This window comes from Gossypium hirsutum, chromosome A06 (assembly GCF_007990345.1).
Source record: "Gossypium hirsutum isolate 1008001.06 chromosome A06, Gossypium_hirsutum_v2.1, whole genome shotgun sequence".
Lineage (NCBI taxonomy): Eukaryota > Viridiplantae > Streptophyta > Magnoliopsida > Malvales > Malvaceae > Gossypium > Gossypium hirsutum.
This window is the reverse complement of record NC_053429.1, coordinates 10194255-10221576: the sequence shown is the minus strand read 5'-3', so window position 1 is coordinate 10221576 and position 27322 is coordinate 10194255. Positions and strand designations below refer to the sequence as shown.

The 27322-nt window shown below is 28.7% G+C and overlaps 1 long non-coding RNA gene and 1 pseudogene across 1 annotated transcript; both read right to left on the bottom strand.

Annotated features, from left to right (window-relative positions):
• Positions 1–21449: 21449 nt before the first annotated feature.
• Positions 21450–22595, bottom strand: LOC107962597 (uncharacterized). Its single transcript, XR_001701693.2, has 2 exons — positions 22145–22595; positions 21450–21793 (listed from the first exon to the last, which is right to left on the bottom strand). It is a non-coding gene; the product is annotated as an uncharacterized lncRNA (long non-coding RNA).
• A 2102-nt stretch (positions 22596–24697) lies between these two features.
• On the bottom strand, positions 24698–26500 carry LOC107963262 (uncharacterized; annotated as a pseudogene).
• Between the last annotated feature and the right edge of the window lie 822 nt (positions 26501–27322).

The window sequence follows — 27322 nt, the reverse complement described above, 5'->3', positions numbered from 1 at the left end:
ATAATAGAGAGATCTAAACTAAAATTTTATTATTATGTTATAATAAAAAATATTAAAAAAATTATGTCATTAGTTAATCTAAATAATTAGCACCCTTAATATTTCTTATGTGAAATTTTTTAATAACATTTATTCCAATTTTTTTGGTATAATAGTAATTCTTAAAAATATAAATTGAAAATTTTAATCAAAATAGCTAAAGGTGTTGACGTGATTGTAAAAGTAGAAAACTAAATTATATGAAATTAAAATATAAATATTAAATGCATAATAGAGGGACCAAAACTAAAAATTTACCATTATGATTGTAATGACTAAAAATTTGCCACCAACAGCTGAATTAAACAAATCTAAGGTGAGAAGAAATCAACCCTATTCCCATGTGGTATGTTTAAATCCAGATAATGCCCAGTCAAATGTTTATTAACTTTACAAACCCAACCTATCCTACATTACCAAAATGCACATTTAGGGTCTGTTTGATTGACGGAATTGATTTTCCGGAAAATCATTTCCAACTTTTCCAGCGTTTGATTGGCGGAAAACATTTTCCATTTGGAAAATGGACTCCAAAACAAAGGAAAATGGGTTACATTTTAGGGAAAATGTCTTACCCTTTCAATTTCCGTAAGACATTTTCCGTGCTCTCCTCTCTATCGCCTCGTTCATTCCTTCCTTCATTTCCGGTAGAAAACTACTTCTGTTTATCGATTTTCCAGTATTTTTTTAATTATTCAATACTTGTTTTTTTAACACAATTACAAATAATTTATTTGATATTAGTTTTTTTTCAATTTATAACGATTAATATCGTAGCTTAATAATTGAGTATTATTATAAATAAATCATTGCAATATATGTAAAAACAATTTAAAATATAAAAATTTATTAATATATATTAATATATGTAAAAAAAACTTTTCCGGAAAATATTTTCAGGAAATGTGCCAAACAGCAAAAAATATTTTCTAGTAAATCATTTTACAGAAAAGTAAAACATTTTCCAGAAATCATTTTACGGAAAACATTTTACTAGCAATCAAACAGACCCTATTCATGCTGAGAATTAAAAATAATAATAATGATAAGAAACAAAATTTACATTCATGCCCATCAGGATTTATTACACTAAAGTAATTCACTTGTAAGAAAGCAACAAGATGAGATGAAAAAGAAGACCAAATCTTGGCTGCTATGAGTAGAGGTGACCATACCTCGCCACGTTTGAGCGGATTTTCGCCGCTCTCTTCCACCAATTTTAATCTCAAAACCAAAACCTTCTGGACCTTACTTTTATGTAGATATAGGTTTTCTAATTACAAAATCACGTAAATTAGTTAAAAAAAACTATGAATTTATTTTCTGATTTGAATAAATATTAATTATTTTAAACTTAATCAAATATTATCTTTAAGATAAATTATTTTTATTTAAAAAATACGTAAGTTAAATTGCATTTTTATTAATATTAAACTAACTTTTGTTAATAATAAATATCATTAAAATATATTGAAATTAATAAAATTTGGGTTTTATTTGACCGGAATAAATTATAACATTCTTAGTAAATATGCAGAGAACCAAATGTTTCAATGCAACTTTTTTCGTATTTTAATTAGCATTTTATCATAAGTATCAAATTTTGTAATTTTTTTTTTACAATCTAATTTCTAACAATCACATTTCATTTAAATTTGAATATGAAAAAAAAAAACCAAATGTTGCCATAATGTAATATCAAAATTATTGCAAAAACTTTTTCGAGTTAGTGTTGGTGTTTGGGGCTAAATTGTTAAATAAATTTGAGGCGGGATAATGAAGTCAATCCCATTCAAGGGTGAGTTCAGTTTGGATTTCTTGAATCGTTCAAGATAGTTTAGCTTTCTATTTTTCATACTAATTTTGGGATTCAGATTTTTGAACTTATTTTATCAAAATGAGTTTTGTTTTATTAGTTTGAGATATTATTAGATGAAAATTTAAAATCTAATTCATAAATATTTGTTTTCTAAATTTTATTTTATCAAAATAGAATTCAATACGAGTAATTGCGATCTTTTAGCTTTTATTCTCTAAATCGTCCAAACATTTTACTTCAATCAATTTATGATTTTTTTCATTTTCTTACTCAATTCCCATTCTTAATTTTCTTTTTGATTCAATTGAAGCTCAGTACAAGCTGCAAATTCATATTTTTCCTATGATTATTAAAGAAGGCTTGTATGAAAAATAGGTATTCAAATTATGCAACAATTTCTATTTTGGTACCTAAAGTTTTTTTTTGTCAAAGTAGGTATTTAAAGTTTTATACAACTACTACTTTGGTATCAACCGTTAACTATCATTAAAAAAATTCTAAATCAATCAAATAATGACACATTGCATTTTTAATTAAATAAAAATATTTAAAATTAATATTCAATAAAAATTAAATTAAAAATAAAAAATATCATCTCTCAATCTCTCATCTTCCATCTTCATCTTCTCTAAAAAAATTTCTACAATTTTTTGAAATAAACTTCAAACATCTTTTATTAAAACAAACCACCATTTATTTTATTAAAAAAAACTCCTATTTTCAATATTAAGAGCTCAAAAAAAAAAGAGTCAGAAACGAAGTCCCCCATTTTCTCTATTTTGAGTCCATGATAGATTCCACACATGACTAAAAACACATTAAGCAAGTTATTGCTATTGTTATATAAGCATAATAACTGTTAATGTATATATTTGTTATAAGCATGTTAATATTACTGTAACACCTAATATCCGGTCCAGTCGTCGAACCCAAGCTACAAGGTATCACAACAGTAAACCATAACATTTATATACAATACGTATCAACAACATTCAAAAAATCAATATATACAAGTTAAGTTCATGTTAAACATGTATTACAATCAAAACTAAGTCTCAATCAAGCTTACAAAAGCCTTTAAACAAGTTCGAACTAAATCGGGACCAATCTAAAATAGGTAAAAAGTTAAAACATGTGTAACTCCCTGAAAATTTCTATAGTAAGATATTATCCTTAATATAGTAAAATAAGGAAATAAAGCAACAAAAAGAGGAAAATTGAGTTGTCACTAGGAAGTATATTATGACATATTGATTCAAGAAAGGACTAAATTGTAAAAGTGAGAAAAGTTTTGTGACCCAAGAGTAAATACTCAAAATTTAAGGGATTAAAGTGTAAACATGAAAATTTTGAAGGACTAATAGTGCAAATATTTTAAGGGTGGAATGATCTAGAAACTAAGAAAAATGGATGAATTAGGACCAAATTGAATAGGTGAAGAATTATGAAGGACTAAATAGTAATTTTACTAAATTAAGTGATGACTCCCACGTTAATTGGGAGAGAGAAATCTAGAAAGTAATGATGATGTTGATGATATTTTATAATTATTTAATTAAAAAATATTATTTTATTAATATTTAATAAGATATTTATTATTATTTTATTATTTTATTTAGTATATATATGTCTGTGTGTGGAAAGAAAAAAAAGAAGAGAGAGAACAACACCATCCATTTCCATGCATCCCACGTTAGAAAAAAAAATAAGAGAAGAAGAATTTTTTCTTTCTTTACAATTTAATTCTTCCACAAAAAATTCACCATTTTCACCTTGAAATCAAAAGAATTTCCATAGCTACCAAGAGAGAAAAATGTTAAGGAGACTAAGGGGAGCTAGAATATCAAGTTAGATTCAAGAAATAGAAGCTGGAGGAGAGAGAAAATCAAGGTAAAGATTGGAAACAATAAGACAAGGTAAGAACATCAAGATTTCCATGTATTTTTAAGTTTGATATTATTGAAAAAGCACGAAAATGAAGCTAAAGTAGAGTTTTCTTATATATGGTTCTATGTTCTTGATATATTAGTGAAGAGAAATAAGAGAAAGTGGTGGGAAATATTGTAGAGAAAGGAAATAATGGTGTTATAAACTTAATAATTAACATTTTGCACTAAAACAGTTTTAGGCAGCAGCAGTAGCCTAGATTTAAAAAAATTACCAAAAATTGTATAAATTGAATTAGAGAATGAATAAAATATTAAATTAAATCTTATTAAGTCTAGTTTCTTATAAAAGAAACTGTGTAAGCAATGGAATTGTGAATCATGAGATATAATAAATTTTGTGAGATAAGGCCAGAATGATTTCGGGTTCCCCTTTTCTGACTTTGGAAAATCATCAAAAATCGGAGAAAACAATTAGGTTCTTAAGTTATATTTTTAAAATCCTGAATGAGCCTATTTTCAATAGAAACAAACGAGAACATCATTCGAATCCTGCAGAATGAGATAATTAATTTTTAGTAAAGAAGGGCCGGAACTGTCAGATAGCAAAATAAGGGTGACTTTAAAGAATAAGCTGTACTTATTGGCTAAACAAAAAATTCTGAAAATTTTATTGTAAGAAGATACGTAAGTCTAGTTTCATGAAAAATTATCGGATCTTAATTTTGAGTTCTTTAGCTCAAGATATAAATAATTTAGTGACTATGACGCAAATGGACAGTTTTGAATATACATATAAGTAAATAGTGAAATAATGGATAATGTTACATGTAGCATGTTTTATAAATTAAGGATGTGGAATGCAGAGGAGGAGGGAGAAAATATGAATGAATATTCAGCTAGCATGGCAAATTTGCGTGTTTTAGGCTCAGGGACTAAATTGAATAAAAGTCAAACTTTATGGGTAATTTTGTAAAAATGTTAGAAATGACCAATTTGCATGAAATGGATTATTTTATTATTTAAAATTGAAAAATTGAATGAAATTATTAATTTAGTTCAAGATCGGGGAAAAACATGTTTTAAGGATTAAATTGAAAAGTGTTGAAATTATGAAAAATTCTGATATTTTATAGAATTCATGGATTGCTATCAATTTGTATGAGAATAATGCAGGAAATAAGGATTAAATTGCAAGAATTTTTTTTTGAGCCTAAGGATGAAATCGTCATTAATTAAAAGTTTAGGGGTAAAATGGAAATTTTATTTAGAGCATTAATTGAATGTATTAGAACATGAAATAAATGAAAACGACGATCAAATTTATTTATAAAGATCTGGATGACTTGAATACGAGACTTGAACGTGAAAAAGAAAAGATATCGGATTAATGAAATTATAAACATGTACAAGCAACGAGGTAAGTTAGTGTAACTTGAATTATATTTTTAAATGCATGAAATATCGATATAATGAATTATCTAATTTATGTTTATGGCCGTTACAGGAATAGAGTTACGGAGCATTACTGGAGTTACCGATTTATTTATTAAATATTTAATTTCATCTAACGTTCATATTTGGAACCAATTAAAATCAATCATATTGTCCCTTAAACATACTTATTTTTCTTGACATGTTTTACTTGAATTTATTACTCGTCTCAATATACTTAATTTCCTTGTATCAACGTATCAAAGATAATCACATATTGGCATATCATGATAAATATCATTCTCTTGCCATTTCTTCATAAACATAAATCAAGTAATTCATTATATCGATATTTCATGCATTTAAAAATAAAATTCTTGCAATTTAATTCTTATTTCCAGCCGTTATTCTCATACAAATTGATAACAACCCATGTATTTTATAAAATACCAGAATTTTTCATAATTTTAACATTTTTCAATTTAATCCTTAAAAAATGTTTTTCCCCGATCTTGAACTAAATTAATAATTTTATTCAATTTTGCAATTTTAAATAATAAAATAATCTACTTCATGCAAATTGCTCATTTCTAATATTTTTACAAAATTGCCCATAAAGTTTTACTTTTATTCAATTTAGTCCCTGAGCCTAAAACATGCAAATTAGCTATGCTAGTTGAATATTCATACATATTTTCCTCCTCCTCCTCTCCATTCCACATCCTTATTTTATATAATATGCTTATAAGTAACATTATCTATAATTCCACTATTTACCTATATGTATATTCAAAGCTGTCCATTTGAGTCATAGTTACTAAATTATTTATATCTTTGAGCTACAGAATTCCAAATTAAGATATGTTAATTTTACCTGAAACTAGACTCACATGTCTTCTTACCATAAAATTTTCAGAATTTTTGGTTTAGCCAATTAGTACAGTTTATTCATTAAATTCTCCCCTGTTTTGCTATTTGACAGTTCTGACCACTCTTCATTAAAGTTTAATTATATCTTTAAAAAGAATTAAAATGATGGTATAATTTGTTTCTTATAAAAATAGACTCATTAAGGAATCTAACGATATAAATTATGTCCCAAAATTATTTTTTTATAATTTTTAATGATTTTTTCAATTTAGAACAGGGGATCTCGAAATCATTCTGAACCAGTCTCACAAAAATATAAATATCTCAGAATACAGAATTCATTTACTTTCTCTATTTCTTTTATATGAAAACAATAAGCTTTAATTCTATATCTCACTCAGCTTCTAAGTCAATTTCTACCATTTTTGGTTATTTTTCAAAGTTAGCCTATTGTTGATGTCCAAAATTACTTTAGTGCAACATATTGATTACCAAGTTTATAACACTCTTATTTCCATTCTCTACCATATTTCCCATTATTTTCTCTCATTTCCCTTCACTAATATATCAAGAACATGGATCCTTATATAAGAAAACTCTACCTTAACATCATTTTCATGCTTTTGATATTACCTTACATGAGAAACTCTACTTAAAATATATTGAAATCTTAAAATTCTTACCTTGTCCCATTGATTTTAATCTTTAACTTGATTTTTCTCTCTCCTCCAGCTTCTATTTCTTGAATCCAACTTGATATTCCAACTCCCCTTAGTCTCCTTAGCATTTTTCTCTCTTGGTAGCTATGAAAATTCTTTTGATTTTTATGTAAAAAGGGCGAATTTTTGGTGAAAGGACTAAATTGTAAAGAAAAGAAAATTTACTCTTCTCTTTTCTTTCTAACGTGGGATGCATGAAAATGGATGGTGTTGTTCCCTCTTCTTTTTTTTCTTTCCATACACACACATATATATATATACTAAATAAAATAAATAAAATAATAAATATCTTATTAAAATATTAAATAAATAATAATTATCTAATTAAATAATTATAAAATATCACCAACATCATCATTACTTTCTAGATTCTCTCTCTTCCAATTGACCATTTTTCCCTTTGTAATCTTTTAAAATTCCATTCTTGAGTTATCACTTAATTTGGTAAAATTGCTATTTAGTCCCTCATAATTCTTCACCTATTCAATTATTTTCCTTGGTTTTTAGATCATTCCACCCTTAAAATATTTGCACTATTAGTCCTTCAACTTTTTTTATATTTACACTTTAATCCCTCAAATTTTGAGTATTTACTCTTAGGTCACAAAATTTTTCTCACTTTTACAATTTAGTCCTTTCTTGAATCAATATGTCATAATATACTTCCCAGTGACAAAACTCAATTTTCCTCTTCTTGTCACTTTATTTCCTTATTTTACTGTATTAAGGATAATATCTTACTATAGAAATTTTCAGGGTGTTACAATTCCGGTGATGGATTTGGGTTAGGGCATTACAGCATGGGTCACATGGCAGTGTGGGGCTATCAAACATCCATGTCTCCAAACCGTGCAACAATCTGATGCCATCTAATTTAGGGTCAACAACCGTATCACCAAGCCATTTAACAGACTGTAACCGTGCGAACCAAAAACCACCTTAAGTGTCATAGCTCACTCTCCTTTAATTTATATATTTATTGCCTACCAAGTTAGGACGCGGACACGGCACCCAGAGGGTCTCAACTTAATTTTTACTTATAAAATTATTTTAGGCTCATTATTTGATTCATTTTATTATTTAAAAATTATATTATTGTATTTAGAACTGTGGCATGGGATATAAGATTTGGGCTTATATTTATGTTTTTACATTGCATGACATTTAATTTAATTTTAGGACATCGAACTATGAATAATTAATTAGTTATACATGAATCCCAATTTTCATTAAAAACATAAATAAATATCAATTTTCCACTTCTTTAATATAATTAAAAATTTAAGTAATAAGTAATTCGATAATTAACTAAGTTTTATTTTAAGATAAACAAATGTTTTAAAATAATTGTTTTCAAAACTCCAATAGCTTACTAGGACATTTCAGTAGCTAATGTAATCTTTTGAATTCGAGTCTAATGTCTAGCCCAGGCCAGATTGAGGAGGTTACATTGTTGCTATTGCAATAAAGAGGATAAGAGTTCAACAACGCTTAAATAGATTTTCTTCCAATAAAATTTGAGAATTATAAAAAGAAAATATTGTATAAAAAATCATTTTAAAATTTTTGAATAAATGTTATATTCAGAAATTTGAATTTAGGAAAAGAAAAAAAAAAGGGGCTTGTTTAAAAAATAAATTGTGACTTGGTTTGTAAGTCCGAGCCCCATTTGTTTTGTTTTTCAATTATATCATTTTTCATATTATATAAAGAAAAATTTTCTAAACCATCTATTTACAAAGAAAAATAAATTTGGATAAATTTAAATTTATATTTTGAATTGAATTTATATACCATATATTTATGAAACGTTGTGTATTTATTTTAATTCAATTCTAATTTCATTATTGCGGATAATTTTTTTAATTTTGTGGCATATTTTTAATTTATTAATTACTAATAATTTTTTGGCCTAGCAGTAAGAGTATTATGCTCTAAGCATAAAAGCCTGGTTTCGATCTCAGATAATCTCATCCTCTATCTTAAATATATAAAAAAAATCTAACCTTATTTTTTAATTCATATAAAATGATCAAATTTTAATGCCAATCTTTATATTACATTCAATTTTGAGATTTAATCTTTGCATGTTAATTCTTGACATAATTTGATATCTCAACATTTATAATACCATTAGTTAATTTATATAATTTATTCTGATTAAAATCAAGACATGAATTTTAATAATTGTTAAAACAATGTTAATTTATTTTAGATTTAGATATTTTATAGTGTCTTTTTTTTTCAAATGGCTACCAAATGAGTACTTTTTTTTATTTTTATAATGTCACGCTAGTGAATTTAACATAAAATTTTTAATAATATAAGTAATTAGACTTTATTTTTTAAATTTGAACAATAAAAAAAACTAAACTTTTAAAAATAAAAATATGGAAACTAAATCTTAAATATAGAGAAAATACAAAAAGTTTTGCATAATAACTTTGGTATAATAAGAAAACAATTTATTATTTCATGTTTATTACAATCTAAGGACATGCCTACCTTTAACTTGTGGTTTATTTTATGTATTTTATATTTCTATAATTTATAATTATTTCGTGTAAAAAATTATAATTATTTAAATTATTTAAAATAATAAAATATATATTATTTATAATATTATAAAATTTTGACTGAATTTTGTGTCACAATTAATTTTTTTAGTAACAACAATTACAATTTAACCAATTATTACAAGCACTAAATTAAATAATTAATTCAATTTTTAATTAATCAAAATAAATCTAGAGGAGAACCCAAACATTAGGAGAGCTGGTAGGGCCCAACATCCCTTAAAATAGAAATTTTTTTATTTAGGTCCTTTTATAATTTATAAAAATTTAAATTAGTAATGGTAAAAAAACAATTTGGCTCCAAAAAATGATAAAAATTTAATTTAATACTTTAAAAATTATAAAGATATATGTTATTAAAATGGTGAAATTGTATTTTTACTATTATAAAAATATACAATTTATGTAACCTCCCCAACCTGGCCTAGACGTTAGACCTGAATTCGAGAAATTACATTGGCCACCGAGATGACCCATTAAGCTATCGGAGTTTATAAAACAAACATTTTAAAACATTTGTTTATTTTTAGAAGAAAACTTAGTCTATTTTCATAAAAGCTCACAAGTTATCAATAAACCAATTTAGATTAACTATGTAACGATGCATACATTTCTTTTAAGAAAACTTAGTTAATTTCCTATTTGATTGTTACTCAAAATCTTAAATAAAATTTAGCAGCGGAAAAGTGATAATAGTTTGTATTTCTAATAAAAACCAAAGTTCATGTATAATTAATTAATATTCATATTTCAGTAACTTATATTCAAGTTTAATTACCATACATGATATATAAACCCCAAACCTAAGTCCTACGCCACAATTAAATTAAAGCAATACAGTTCCCAAATTAACAGAAATTTCAAATAGTAAATTTAACTACTTTTATAATAAAAAGGTCAATCCAAGTCGAGCCCTTCGTATGTCGAGTCCGCATCCTAACCTGATAGGTTATCTATAAAGATGAGAAATAAAAAGGGGAATGAGCTATGAAGTTCAATGTGAGTTCAATCACAAGAAAACCAGAGCAACCACTAGATTATTCAAGCAGAAAAAAAAAACACAACACGTAAAATAAATCGCAATTGATTAGTGATACAGAATATCAGTAATTCAATTCATTGTCACAATATTTCAATGTTCATCACTATGTATATGCTTAGGAATGCAACGCAATTTCATTATAAAAAAAGGGGTCCTACCTACCACTACACATCACATTAGGAGTTCCTTAGAACTCCTCTACTTTTACACAACATTGTGGATAAACCACTTGTAATTGTGGACGAACCAATCGTTGTGGATAAACCACTGGTAATAAAAAGGGTGGATGAACCACTGAAGTTTTTAGTAAAAAAGTTTTTACAGACAATTTGCCAAAAGGTTATGGATGCACAACATGTTTTCAGATTAAAGCTGCTAGTACAATGTGGTTAAACCACTCAAACGGTGCAGATAAAAGCTGCTGAAACAGTGCAGATAGATTGCTCAACTTTATCCATTCATATCGTCCCACCTTATGCAATGTAATATGACATGCTCAAAACAAATCAATATAGTAACATTTAATATGCTTTTAACAAAAAATTCTAGTAGCAATCATTATGCTTATAATAGTTTGATTCAATGGCAAATATTATGCTAATAACAAATTGATTCAGTAGCAAAAAACATGCTCATCATGTGTTCGGTTTAACGGTAACATAATGTAAGCTGTATGTACCATCACAAATATAGATACAATAGACATGTATATCATTCACAATTCATACAATTATATATATAACATCAATTCAGTCAATCAGGTCATGGATTCCAACATTATTCATATTATTAGGGACTTAATTGAACCTAGGACCTTTAAGGGATGTAAAATCTACTTAACCATCAAGCCTAAAGTTTATTTCTTACTTATTTATTACAACTAAATCCCTATATTTTGGGGTGTGATAATTTAATTCTAACCCTCTAAAAAATTTTTTTTTTACTTCACCTCTGCACACATCTACCCAATGTAAAACTTGAACTTAAAATCTAAAAGCATTAAAAGCTTGGACTTTGCTATTAAGCTACAACTTATTACAAAAAAAAAGTCAATTTAAATAAATATTTTAAATTTTAATAAGAACTAATATTAGAAAGAACTATTCAATTAAAAAAGTACATTTAAAAATGAAATTTAAAAACAATGTTTTTAATGGGTGTGAAAAGAAATTGTTATCCAATAATATGTAGCATATGGATGGTCAAAGTTTAGGCAAAGAAAATAAAGAGGAAAAGGCAGACGCTTGGAATAAGAAAAGTATCAATCATGTGTCAACTTTCTATTTCATGTGCCTTCAAAGTTTAAAATTTACATTTCAATGGCTGAAATTATATGTTTTTTTAAACTCTGGAAAAAAGGTTATCCATATAATACACGCAGCTTGCATGATGAGCGAGTACCACAAAACCTTATCACACTCGAGCGCGTGAAGAAGCCTGAGAGCACTTTGGAGCTTAAGACGTGTGTGACAAACGAGAGGAATTTCTTTTAAGTTAATCAGATTTATATCGCGAGATGAGAGATTTTGATTTTTTGTCGGATATATATTTCTTTTTCATTTTCTCATCAACTTTCTCGTTTAACGAAAAAAGAGAAAAACAAGCGCACGTCAATTCACTGTGACGCAAGACATTTTTTTTTAAAGAAACTGAATTTTTTCTTTTTTTGGTTTTATTTTAAGGAAAAAAAAAAACACAGGTACAATCGCATGAGACGCTCCTCCTCGTAAATTCGACGTGGTTTCCCATTCATCTCATAACTTTGAACAACATATTATTTACACGGTAAAAATACGAAAATTAAATTCATCACATAAAATAAAATACACATTATATATTTAATTTAAGTTATGAAAAACTTTTGATTTTAGTCCTTTTGAAAAATTAATAATTTTTAATTCAAGATTTATAATTTTAACCCTTTAAAATTTTATAATTTTATTTCAGCTTCTAAATAATATTAAATTGTAACATTTTAATCACTTATCTATTAATTGTGATTATTCCTTAATCAAATGATGATTTAGCACATTAACTCAAGGTTAGTATCTAATTTTGTCTTGAATCATAATTAAAATATCTAGTTCGGTACTTTGATTACAGATATTTTTAATGATAACTTTAAAAAAAATTAAAAAAATAAAAAGTTCATCAGGACAAAACAACGTATTCATGATTTAGTAACTCACAAGCCTAGCTTATATATCCACATGCATTTACACATAACATTTTCATATATTAATCACATTATGATAATTTGACAACTTGGAAACATGAAATATAAACATGGGCTCTATTACCACACATTAGATACACGGATCTCCATCACACTAATGACTCAAAGAGTCTAACATATCCTGCAAGTGTAGCATAAAGCTAAACACTCTCCAACACACCAACATGTCCCAATGAATGGAGCTTAACTCATATTCCCTTATCTCTTCAAACTGTCATAGGGCTTCACTGCCCAAATAAAAAAACACAAAAGTGAGCACTCACAATCCTATGACATGCCAACTATATCCAACAGTTTCAAGATATCATAAGGCCAAAATATCCACAATTACACAAATTTAATTACTGATTTAATGCACATCATCTCAGTTCATATTCATCAATTTACATCACAAACTTATACACAATTCATGCTTATCGAATTCACATTTAATTGCACTTTAAGTGCCACAATAATTTTTATTGAGCCCCTAACATATTCGACCACATGTGTGCATTAAAATCAGTACATCATATTTCACATACAAGTATTCTCACATATTACTTCTCATAATAATATCACATTCCACAATTTAACACATATGTACTTGCCGAAATTCTACTCACTTCTGCTCCATATTTGAATTATTAACATATCATTATCATTGTAATTTGGCATTTGTATCATGCCCACAACACAACACAATTCACAATATCCATCACATACATCTCATGTTACAATGATAAATCATAGATCGAACTAACTGCCGAATCGGAAAAATTGGGTACTATCATATAGCTTTGTTTCGGCTAAGTTCACGAGTTAGAGATAAGCGGACTCGAACCGCTGACATCTGCCACAGGGTAAACCACCGCCTCTCAGGCCCCCGATTGATTCTACCATAGAGGCCAACGATAGACAATAACTCCACCCTCCCCGGAGCACAGCTTACAACTTTCATCGTACTGTGCTCTCCAAATAGCAACTCTAAGAAAAAAGGAAGCGAGTTAGACAAAAAGAGAAGCAACTTGGACAAAAAGAGAAGTAACTTGGACAAAAAGAAATGAAGTGACTTAGACAAATCTTTTTTGTCGATAACCTCAGACCAATCAATCGAATATTGATTAATACGTAATCGATCGAACACTACTTGAAAACGGCTCTTCTGCTCAAAAACGAAATGTTCCAAATGCTCCTGGAAATTCTTGCTCCCATTGGACGATTTGTATCTATATGCATTAGGATCCCGATTCATGGATTTCTCGGTCGATCATAATACTCAATTCACAATTATTCACATAATTACACATTTTGCCAAAATAAATCAAGGGGAATAGAAAACTTACACTCGGAAATTAGGATAAGGGTTTAGGCTATTCCTAAGCTCCCAATTAAAACTATGAATCGTGTCTACTAGTAGCGATTCCAAACACTTACCGATCATGCTTTCGCCTAATTGCCGAAAGCTTAAAACTAACTTTTCCTTACCTTTCGCCTTGCTCATAGAAGGCTGCAACGTTCTGATGCTTCACACATAATAGCCATAGAATATATACAATCAATTAGCAGCCAAAGAATCACCTAAACCAACAAAAAACGCAAACCTAAACTATATTCCTCATGAAATTGAAATTTTGATTAGAAAATTTGAAACTCAATTATCTTGGTCTATACTTAATATTTTTGCCTAAAACTGATTCCATTCATCTAATTTTTCCCTATGATTGATTCTCAACCTTTGAATTATGCAAAACTACTCAATTCATGGTATTGAAAATTTTCTATATATCATGACAATTTTCATAAAAATCCAATAAAACTTAAGAAATCTTTAACGAAACTTTAGGCTTGGTTTAAAAACCTTCTATTCACATCAAAATTAATTAAAAAATACTTTGAAACCATGTTTTTATCCAAAATCTCAAAATCACCATTAACAACTCAATTGTCGGCTTTTATTCAAAACATGCAATTTAATGAGTAAAAACTCAGTTTAAGACTAATAGAAAAATGAATCGTTACCTTAATTGACGAAGAACCGAGTGTTTGGTCACAAATCTGAAAAAACCTAAAAGTTAAACAATAGAGAAATTTATAGTGTTTTTGATGGTTTTTATGAAATTCTAAAGAGGTTTAATGTTAAGAGGGTGAAAGATTTCAAAAGAATGAAGGTGAATGAATGGGGTTTGAGAAGACAATGGATGACAAAACAAAAAGAATGGGAAGAACTAGGGTGGGTTTGCGAAGGTAAAAGGGGGAAAATAGAGTATTTTTTAAATTTTGGTAAAATTCCTTTAAAACAACTCCTAAATTGAACTCTTTTACAAAACAATCCTTATTTTACAATTGAAGGTATTTTCAGCATTATTTTCAAAAATTGATTTGATTTTTAAAAAGCTATAGTCAAAAATAATTTTGAGTTACCATAATTCGAAATTTCTGAACCCATTTCGAGCCAAAATTTCTAATTTACCCTCAAAACTTCTAGGCTCAATTTTGGAGAGTGACATCCATGTTAAATTTGCATGTTTAAATTCTTAATTTCTTTCGATATTTTTTACTTGTTTGTTGCTTAATCGGGTCAATCTCCAACAAAGTCCAATTACTGAAGAGACCAATTAATGTTGATGATCCCAAAACTAGAGAACAAGGGTGCGAGAACCCTAATCATGCAATTAAGCCTTCGACTAAAATTGAGAAGGCTACAACTAAAACTAATGATCTTCTTGCACATGCACTTGTTCTAGATCATGAGTCAATTTCAGAAGAATGGACAGAAACCTTGATTCAAGCAGCAATAGAACAAGGTATATTTTATACTACCCTTGTTGAACAAGATTCTGATATAGATGCTAATCTTCTGAAATTGGACAGAAACCTTGATTCAAGCAGCAATAGAACAAGGTATATTTTATACTACCCTTGTTGAACAAGATTCTGATATAGATGCTAATCTTTCTGCTGTTAATGAGTTTGTTAGAAATATTACTGAACCTGCTGCTAACCCTATTGAAGAGAATGTGGTTGTTGAGAAACCTTGTTCTGAGCTAGAAGAAGATGACTTTTATTATGGGTTCTTTATTCTTTGCCTCTTTCTCGTTATTCATCAATTTTTGTGTCTAAGAAATGATTATTTTTATTTTTATTCTGTTTTCGCATAAAATGGGTTTTTTATTTTATATTTAAAATTTCAATCATATTAGATATATTTTTTAAATTAGATAGGTTATAAGGTACAGGGTTAGTAGTGAGTTGCATACCTTCAACACTATCATTCAAATGCTATTTTTTTTCTCCGGTATGACGCTAGGAAAAGAAAGTTTCAAAGGGACAAGAGAACCGGTTATCAACCCAAGACAACTCTTAAGTATTGATTAATATTTTGGTCTTTTAAGTCTAAAAATAGAATTAAACCTTAAGTATTCAATTTGACTCATATTTTCATCTTTAAAGGTTTTGTATTTTAGAGCAACCGAAAGATAAATTGCTAGCCAAATTGAAAATTAATATATAAACAAAAACCGAATTTGAAATTTTTGGTATTAGAATGTACCTTCTAACTCTATTTTTACTCTTTTTCAATTATATGTTGGAACATATAATAATATATCAATAATAAAATTCTGATATACATATGTATTCTTTTTTACTGCAGAATATATAAATATATGATAAAATTATTTTTTGAAAATTAAATATATATATATTTACATCGTGCATGTCAAAATCATTTTTTGAAAAACGGGGATAGACTTTACTTTTAAAAAATAAAAACGAAAAACGGGAGTCGCCACCAATCTTTTTTATTGAGGTGTGATCGGGTCACCTCGTAATTTGATTGTTTTAATGAAATATTTTGTTTTACTAAAAAGGTTGACTTTGGTCTACGAAATTTGAGAAAACGGGTTCGGGTGTCAGTTACGTACGAGGAAGGATTAGCACCCTCGTAACGCCCAAAATTGGTACCAAATTGGTTAATTAACGCCTTAATGTCGAAAGTTGAACAGCTTTAAACAAATAATACATAAAAACGAGTTTAAAATAAATATAAAAAAACAATTTAAAGTAAATAGTATAATACAATCTAAAATAATTAATACACGAAGTAATTTAAATAAAATAATGCAATCTTAAGATAAATAATATATAACAATTTAAAAGGACACATGGAAAGTCTAAAATAATTAATACGTGAAAAAAATTAAATTCAAAAATAAATAATATATGTGAAAACAGTATATATAAAAAAAAATAGTTTGAATATAAAAAATAATATATATATATATAACTCAAAGTAACATATACACATATAATAGTTTAAAATAAGGAGCATGAAAAATATTTTAAAATAAGCGACATATGGGAAGTTCAGAATAAACAAGAATAGAAGAAATTTAAAACAATTAATCTATAAATTAGTATAGCTGAACTACATACCAAAAATTTTAAAATACATATTATAAATAAAAAAGAAAAAAAAAATCCAAAATAGGTAATATGTATAATAGTTTAAGATAAATAATATATGTAACATTTTTAAAATTAATAATAATTTAAAATACATGACATGTTCAAAAATAAATAATAATAATAATAATAATAGTAATAATAATGTAAATAAATACAAAAGGAAAATATATAATGTAACAAAATCAATATAAAATTAATTAGTTTAATAATATGATGAAATAATAAAGTAGCAAATAATAATAATAATAATATATTAATAAGAATAGTAATAGTATATTAATAATAACAATAGTAGAAAATAATAATAAAATAATAATAGTAATAAACTAAGGAATGATAATAATACTAACAATAATATTAATAATAATAAAAACAACAAGAGAAACAGTAACAATAATGGTAATAAAAGAATAAAAGTAATAATAATAATAGTAATAATAATAAAATTAACAATAAAATAAAATTAATCAATTTTAATAATAAAATAGCAAAGTAACTAAAAAATGGACTGAATTGAATTTAAAACAAAAATTTGGGGTAAATTTGAAATAAAACTAAGAGTAAAGGACCAATTCGAGTGCGCGAATAACAAGGAAGAACTAAAGGGAAAAATATCCCAAAAGTCCAAAACGCAACACTTTACACGGGGCTAAAATGAAATAGAAAGAAAATTACAGGGGCGAATTAAAAAATAAAAAAAACTAAATTTTAAAAAGGTGAAAAATGCGAAAGGGCCAAATGCAAAAATTTCCCATTAATTAAAAACACGCGGATCCCCTGGGGCGGGTAGGGTCAGCGCGCGGGTCGTATCAAAACGATGCCGTTTTGAAGTCTGGGGAAATAGGCCAAAACAACATCGTTTTGGAACCCCTATTTAAGTCAAATTTTTTTCAAAAAAAATCATTTCACCCTCCTTTAATAAAAAACTGAACCTTCTTTCCCTTTTCTCTCAAAAACCCCTCTAGGCTGGCCAAGTCTCCGGTCACCGGACCACCGTGGCAGCCGCCGGTCGCCGTCAATGGCACCGCTGTCCACGGTGGCCGGAGGAACCAAAAAAAAGCCCCCTTAATATTTTTGACCTCCTGAGCCCATTTCTGACACCAAAACCCCCAAAAAACTAACAAAATCCCCCTAAAACCCAAGAAACCTTTCGGTTTTCGGCCACCTATCCTCGGAGGTGGCTACCTCTGTTTTTCACGGTGTCGAAAACCCAATCATTAGGTGAGTTTTTTCTCCCTCTTTTCTTTTTATTATTCCAATCCCCTTTTTTGTTAAAAAGATTTGTAAAATAGATAAAACAAAAAAAAAAGGAAAAACCGAAAATGAAAAAAATAAGAGCAAACACCTTTTCAGCTTCTTTTCTGCTTTTGATTTCTCTGAAAATATGTTCATGTAATACAATTTTTTTGTAAAAACAAAAAAAAACATTCGTTTTCTTTCGGCTTTATAGCCGATATACAAATCCCTATTTTACTATTGTTTTCGCTATTGTTGCCTGCTGCCTTGCTCTGCTCTGTTTCCTTTTCTTTTGTTTGCAGGTCTTTGAAAGCGATTGGATGGTGGCATGCTGCAGGCGTGGCCAGTGGAGTAGGTGGTCAGAAGGAGCAGTCGTACGGTGCACATGGGGCAACGACGCCTGGTAGACTAGGGTTTCTGTTTTGCTTTAGTTTTTGGGCTAGGTGGGTTGTGTTGTTTTTTAGGTTAGGGTTTGATTTTGTTTTGAGTTGTTTAAGGTTTGGGCTGTTGTTATTAAGGCCCGGTCAAATTTGGGCCTCTACAGTGTATATATATTGTGAAAAATTAAATTAATTATAATAATTTAAATACTGTGCAAGTTGTCTTGATGGCTCGACTTGAATAAAAATGATAGGGAAAGATTTCACTTAGTAGGGAGCAAAGAATGTGGGCAAAAATTAATAGTTATTTTATGTTCTTTATACGAGTTATTAGCATTAATCTATAGAGTCATTATTGTCATTGCTACAAGTCTATTATGTAAAGTCCTAGACACGCCATGAGAAATATCACCTAAATTACCTCAAGAAAAGAAAAAAAAATAGGTCACTTGATTATTACTATATGAACAAACTTGTATCGACCAACTTAGAATGTCCAAATATATGAAAATTGATGAACAAGTTGCTATATTTCTTTTTATCTTATCCCACCACATAAAGAATTTTACTTGTAAGGATTGGATTGGCAGATTTGGTGAGTCAACTAATAGGCATTTTAATAAAGTCTTAATTGCGAATTCATCATCTTTTATTTAAAAGACCTGAGCCCATTGCAGAAAAGTTGTTCGGATGAAAGACAGGAAAATGTTCAAGGTAATTTCATTTTGAATTTTATATTACTAATTTTTATATTATTCATTCATTATTATGATAGAATTACGTAAGAGCTTTAGATGAGACACATATCAAAGGTTCAACTTCCTTTAATTGAAAAGCCAAGAGAAAAAAAAATGAAGTAATAGTTGCTTCAAGAAAGATTGTAAAAAATGTTGGAGATATGCTTTCAGCTTATCAAAAGCTGGAGTGAATTAGGGAATACCTCAATGATAAATAATTCTAATATTATGGTATCTATATTATTTTAAAACATGAGAAAAAGCATTGGTTTCTATTATTAGTATTCAAATTCTAATATGTTTAGTCTATTATTAGTAGTGGCATAAATATTGATTTTGTTATTGCTTCTAATATGCTTTGCCTTAAAATATTAGAATCTAAGTATTGATGTGAATGATTTTAAGATATTTTTAGTACACGTGTTTTTTTTCTCAGCTTCGTATATTTAGTTTTTTAGATTATATGTTTATTTATTGTTTGCTATTTTTAAAAAAAAATCAAAATAAAATAAAATGTACAATTCATATTCTCATATGATTTTTTTTAAAATAGGGTTTTAAAAATCTAGTAAAACAAGAAGTAAAAGTGAAAAAAAAAATAATTTTTAATCAATTTATTTATTTATTATTAAAAAATATTTATCTTTTTTTGGTAAATAGCGAAAATGGTTATTTTAGAAAAAATCATTTCATGGTAAAAAAAATTAAGTTAACATTTTAACAGTTTAATTTTTCATTAAGAACAAAATTAATATTTTATAAAATAACATTTGATTAACATATGACAATCTATCTATCAAATGATGAACTAATTTTTTGTGATGTTAAAACATATATATTAAACAAAATTTTATATTATAATATTAAGAAGCAAATGAGAAGTAAGTGTTGAAATGTGCCTTCCAACTGAACCTTTAAGGTATCTTTGACATTTTTTACATTCACCAGTCATTACATTTCTCAATCTCTCCATGAAGAAGATTTGGGTATCTAATAAATAATATGAAAGGCGAAGGACATATTTTGGTATGCCGACAATGTTAAAGGATCAAAAAATGGAAAGTAAATTAGATATAAATCTTGAATTATATTCTCTCATTAGTGATAGGGATGAATTTACCTTTATGAGACCAAAATTGTATATAATTATTGTTGTATGAAAAGCCAAGACATATGAGACCAAAATTATAGAATAAGATGAGGATGATTTGGTAGATGAAATGACTAAACGGGTGTTAGGAAGTTGCCTGGCGCCTTGACCTTTGTTGGCCACCAATCTTCACATTCTGGAACTTTGTGCTTTCTCCATCACATCATGTACTTGTGATTTAAACTATTGTATTATGAACGATGAGAGAGAGAAAACACCGGATTTGGCTCATTTCTATTATTTTCTAAAGTATGATTAATCAACGTCCATGTCAAAAACAATATTGTGGAGAGGTTGAGATGACAAAAATAAAATAATATTGATAGCAAAAGATAAATAAAATAAAATAATATTCTCTCATTTTTAACAATAAAAATGGGATTAGGCTTTTAAGACTTTAGATGCTTTGATACCATATAGAATTTTGAAGGGTGATAAAATTGAGTTGTGTATTTTTTTTTTGAAGTAATTGCAAAGATCAAATACATAAAAGCTCATCACTTTTAAGAATCATACTCTAAGAAAATAATTAACTGAATTTAAGATACCATTACTCTTAAAACTATTAGACTTATTCAAAAGTAATAACAAAAAGATCATATTACAAAAATAAAATTTACAAGGGTAGAAACTATCATGTAAAATAAGTTATAGTTGCCTTCAATAATATGAGCTTGATTCCCGCTCCAACATCATAACCATTTAAGCATATATATGGGAGGGATCCACTTAATTAGTGTCAAACAAATATGGTTTTACACCATTTTATAACTTTTTTCCACAATTGATATTTTAATAATTTAATCGTTGAATTTCATATTCCATTCACATAGATCATGCATGTTAAGTTTGAAGCAATTTTTTAACGATTTGTTCTATGTAAAAAGCTTTCAGCCATTAAATATATATTAATATAAACAATTGTAGGGCCCAATTTTCGCCCAGGCCCAACAAACCCAAATAAACCAAATACCCAATTTCGGCCCCTACACATATAAAAGCATAAAGCCAACCCAATTACATAAAACAACCCAAATAATTTTGGCCCGTTTACATAAGCCCAATACCCATGGTCTAACCTAAGCAATCAAAAAACAACAAACCTTAGGCTACCCCTTTGCGCCGCAGAGTTCGTTCGTCCCATGTCAGCACGCCAAGCACGACCCCAGGCCCGCACGTCGCGCGCCCCACATTCGAGCGCCCTTCCGCGTCTTCACGATCTGCGATTTGAGCAAAAGAATAGCAAGAAACTACTTGTATTTGGCTATAAAGCCTTCAAGTTTCGATTGTAAACGGGACCTTTTTTTGTTTATGAAGAGAATAGCAAAATACACACAAAAGTCAATAAAGATCAGACAAAAAAATTCATTTCAAAAGTGGTTACTCATCGTTATTCTATTCCGTTTTGTTTTTCCTTTTTTCTTTTTCATTCAGATCCAGATACATACTAAAGTGTTAAAAGGGGGGTTCTTTCTTTGATTTTTTTCGAATACAATAGCAAAAATATGCACAGAAAATTGATAGCCATCAAAAGCATCCAATCCAAAATTTAAAAGAGAGGAAATACTTACCTTGATCGACCCACGCGCTCATTGTCGGAGCTTTGTCTCCTTCGCCGGAATGAGAAGCCCAAAAGGCGTCGAAATCGGCCATCACCTTTGGCAAACGCATGGCCGATCGGGGGTAGCTCTTTTGTGCCCTGGCAGAGGAAGAAAGGAGGAAAACTTTTTTTTTCCTTTTTTTGATTCGCGACAGATAACTTTGGGGATGGGGGAGTTTTCTTTTATGCATAAACCAAAAGGGAAATTTTTGCGTTAGGTCCTTGTCATTTGTGCTGACTTTTGATCAAGCCTTGATTGCATCTTATTTATTTTTAAATCTTCTCTAGAATTTATGCGCTACTTCATCTAGGTCCTCCTTTAAATGCTGCATCTCAAGACTTGGGGTATTTGCGTTTTAAATCCCTGTTTATATGAGCGTATCTCTTTTTAGCCTTTAACTTTGTTTTAGTAATTTTCTTAATTCGTAAATTGTCCTTTAAATTTTATTTTGGTATCAATTGAGTTTTTTTGTTTATGCTTTATTCTTTGTAATTCTTTTTTTTTCCCTTTAAAAAAATTTGCTATATATTGTTATTATTCGTTTTTCCCCTTGATATAGTATTTAAAATTATTTCATAGACCTTATATTGTTTTAATTTATTTTTTTCATTTGTATAAACTTTTAAATTGTTCTATTATAAAATTTTATTTGTGTTTTGAAGTTTTCTTTTATACATATCTCTTTATTTTGAAAGTTCATATCATATTTATTTTAAATAATTTTAAGCATCAATATGTTATACATTTTGTGCGTGAGATAGTAGAAAGGAAAACAATAAAAATGGGATTAGGCTTTTAAGCCTTTAGATGCTCTGATACCATATAAAATTTTGAAAGGCATTAAAATTGAGTTGTGTATTTTTTTGAAGTAATTGCAAAGATTAAATACATAAAAGCTCAATCACTTTTAAGAATCATACTCCAAGAAAATAACTAACTGAATCTAAGATATCATTACTCTTAAAAACTATTAGACTTATTCAAAAGTAATAACAAAAAGATCATATTACAAAAATCCAATTTACAAGGGTAGAAACTATCATGTTAAATAAGTTATAGTTGCCTTCAATAATATGAGCTTGATTCCCGCTCCAACAACATAACCATTGAAGCATATATATGGGAGGGATCCACTTGATTAGTGTCAAACGAATATGGTTTTAGACCATTTTATAACTTTTTTCCACAATTGATATTTTAATAATTTAATCGTTGAATTTCATATTCCATTCACATAGATCATGCATGTTAAGTTTGAAGTAATTTTTTAACGATTTGTTCTATGTAAAAAGCTTTCAACCATTAAATATATATTAATATAAATAATATTTTAGATCAATGTGATAAAGATATCAGATTGATTTGAGATTTTACATGCATGACAAGTACAATTATATTGATAAATTCAATAGTTGGATTGTTAAAATTTCAATAGTAAAAAAAGTTATGAAAGGGCGTAAAATCCTGTTAGTTTTACTTCGATATAAATGGATCTCTTTTCATATATATATGTGTCTTCTTCTAAAATTCTATTTCAAATCTAAAAGTTTTATGTTGAGAGTAGGGAAAGATAAATTATTGAAATATTTGGATAACAAAATAGAGGCAGTACTAATAAACAAGGGAGAATATTGAAAAATAAATCCTCCAAACTTGCCTTGTCAAAAACCCTTCATTCATGAGTTGGATATACCTAATTTTCTACCCACCTAATCCAAGTATCCAACAAGTTTGCAAATAAATATCCCAATTGTGCATATGTACTTTCCTAGTATAACTAAAGAGAGAGATACAATTAGATTTCTCAATTAGTTAATTTTCCCCCAATTTTATCAATAATGGGTTGAAAGAATTCATTTTTCTTATTAAATAAGCTTTTACTTGGATTCTTAGGTATTTTCCTATGCCTCCTCGAACAATAGCACACTTTTTTTTGTGATTGTTTTTTCTTAAATTACTAAAACGTATACTCAAATCACATTCACCAATCCAAAGAGTTAACTAGACATTATTTTTGTATATATGAAACTTTTAACTTCACTTTTTATTTATCTTTATTTTCTAATTATTAACAAAATAAATGAAATCATATTTTCAAATATCTAAAAATCAAATAATTAAGAATAAATTGTTCAAAACTCAAGTGAATATCCTAGATTTTTTTAATTATTCTTTTACTAAAAAATTAATGAAGAGTATTTTAACTCATATCTAAACTAACTAAAAATGTTACTAGTATGGTATCTATTGCCAACTTTATATTCTCATCTATACTTATCCAACGGTCGGGCACTACCTACTTGGCCCAGTAGACATGCACAAACCAACTCAAGGCTGGACTTGGGTGAGAGGATTAACAAAGTTCGAACTGTGTCCCGAACCATGGTTTGTTTAACTTGCAATGCTAAAATCAATCCTCCTCCTTCACATGACATCAATAAAGCTTTAGAAAGGGAGGCAACAAGCAAAAATAAAATTTCTGACTAATATAAATGAGCTTTCAGGTCAGTGTCACTTGCAACTTCAAGGACTAGCTATAAAATCTTGAATTCTTAAACATCCATCAGGGAGAAGGAACCTAAACCTATTTGCATTTTGTATCAAATATGTAGGAAGATGAACTACTGAAGCTGAAGGGGGTTGGAATCCATCTTTTTAGTCAACCATCGGAAGGTGTATTTTTCAGGAAGCATGTCGAAAAGAGTGTCACCCCTGCAAATGGTTCTTTGTATCCTAAGATAACTTAGATGGTTCGTGCTTATCACTCTGTCAGCAAGGATAAAACCAGTCATCTTAAATATGAAATTTTCAAGACTCTGAAAGCAATAGCTGCAATGCCATCTTGCATCAGAAAAGATTAGATCGATCTAGCGTGAGAGGCCAACAGTTATAGATATGAACTGAGGCTCGCCAACTGCTATAATCCACAAGAAACTCAAAGGAATACATGTAATGCTGCAACTCAAGGTGCAACATGGGTGGCACTCCATCACACCGTTGTAGCAATTTTAGAGTGGGTAGTCTTTGTTGAAAGTTGCCAACCATGCAGCAGTGGCAGACAAGCCAAAAGTGAGAGCCAAAATGACGGAAAATCCAAGTGCAAGCTAAAGTGGCGGACAGTCCAAGTACAAGCTAAAATGGCGGACAATCCAAAGTACAAGTCAAAGTGGTGGACAATACAAGTACAAGCTAAAGTGGGGGACAGTCTAACTGCGAATTGTTTCGAAACTTTTGATACAGGCGAACAAGTTGTCAACTTGTTTAAAAAAGCTGTTAGATTATTTTTCTTTAATTTGCTAGGTAAATGTAAACGATGCTGAAAAGATAAAAATCAGTCAATGAATAATCCTATGTATTTAGACATGCCAACTTTGTAAGTTGCAATGGTAAAGTTTTCCTATTTAAGTATATACTTTGTATGTAAACATATGAATAAGAATAAAAAGAACAAGAAGTCAATTTTGATTGTTAAATTTTGATCTGTCTATTGGAAATTAACCCAATTAAGCAACAAAAAAGTAAAAAAATAACGGAAGAAATTGAAAAATTAAACACACAAATTTAACGTGAAAAAATTTCTCCAAAAAAGATAAAAAAATTACAGGCAAAGATAATTTTACTATAATAAAAACTAAACTTTGAAATCTAAAAATACTTTCCATCTTCTCTTTCTTAGACACAAAACCCAACAGTCTTGGCAGCTCATTTGTATCTGATATTATTAGATCTCCATTGGATATCTCTGCATTGCGAAGTAATCTTTTCACAGCTATCTGTTCCCGTGATTCAAGAACAAATGGGCTTTCATGTGGGCTAGGGGATGCAATTGGGCCAAGAAATACACCATGGACTATCTACTCTTCAGCACACTCAACCTGATATCAAGCAAGTCTAATTCATGGCTAAACATGATGCTGTCAAATATACATCGTGGTTGCAAACGTATGACCATCCATATAGGAGGCACAAGTGTTCCATTGAAACATTTTCAGGGTAATAGTGTGGTAGGGGTATGAAGGGGGTAGGGGGTTTGTCCCAAAGTGGGAGGAAAAAAATACGATGTCTTTTGGCGATCGGTTAATATGTCAATCACACAAACTGAAACAAGTGTCAAGACGGTGAAAGGAACAAGCTTAGGCAGTGGCCTTCTGTTGGTAGGTGAATGAGTCCTTTTGCCATGCTTTAAAGTAGAGAGCTTAAGACAGATAACAATTTCCATGCTCTGATAACTCAATTAGCAAAGAATCATGGCTTTGACAAACTTAACCATCTGCACGAAATTCACCAAAAAATTAGGTCTAAAAGTAAAATTTTAGCCAACTGCTCTTCATGACAGTTAAGCATCAAACCAGTAAGAGAAATGAAGGCCTTTATGTCCTAGTCTTAACCAAATACAAAAACAGGAAAGAAAGAAAAGAAGAAAAAACAGTATATTATGTCAAATCAATATTAATGTATGAATATAAAAAGTTAGCAAGGGCCAATCTTCCTGCTGAAACCGGTTTGTCGAAATCTAGCATTACATCTGTATCAGATTTGTGATGCAACCAAGATTCTAACAGTACTACATAGCAGAAAAGCTCAATTGACAGGCTCAGATCACTCTCCTGCTGAAGAGTCAAAGCGTGGTCTCTTGCTGCAATAATAAGCCTATAGTAAAATAATAATCAAATACACAGTAGAACTTGGCTAAACGCATAAAAGGGTGTCAGATCAGACTACAAAAACAAGCATGAAAGTGGCAGTAACAAATCAAAAGCCTTTGTGCTACACCTAATGAGCTGCAAGTCTTTAATTTTACAAAGTCCAAAAGAATGTTAATCAAACAAACCGTATTCGGGAGAAATTGAACATAGACTATGCTTGGTAGATAACTTGGAAATAATAACCAGCTTTGAGCTTCAATCATGTGCAAGGCTCAAATAAGTAAGAAATTGAAATAAACAGAATTCAAGCAACATTAACATCAATACTTAATAAGCTAAAAACTTAAGGACAGTTGAAAAAGGATTTCATCCTCAAGTAAAAACAAATTAATGACTGGAAATCATAAGCCTGTTTGCTCTTCTTTAAGAATTAAAAAGGTGCAGTCAAGTATAAGAGTGCAAGCACATTAATAGACTGGGTAATAGGCAAAATGATTTTTGA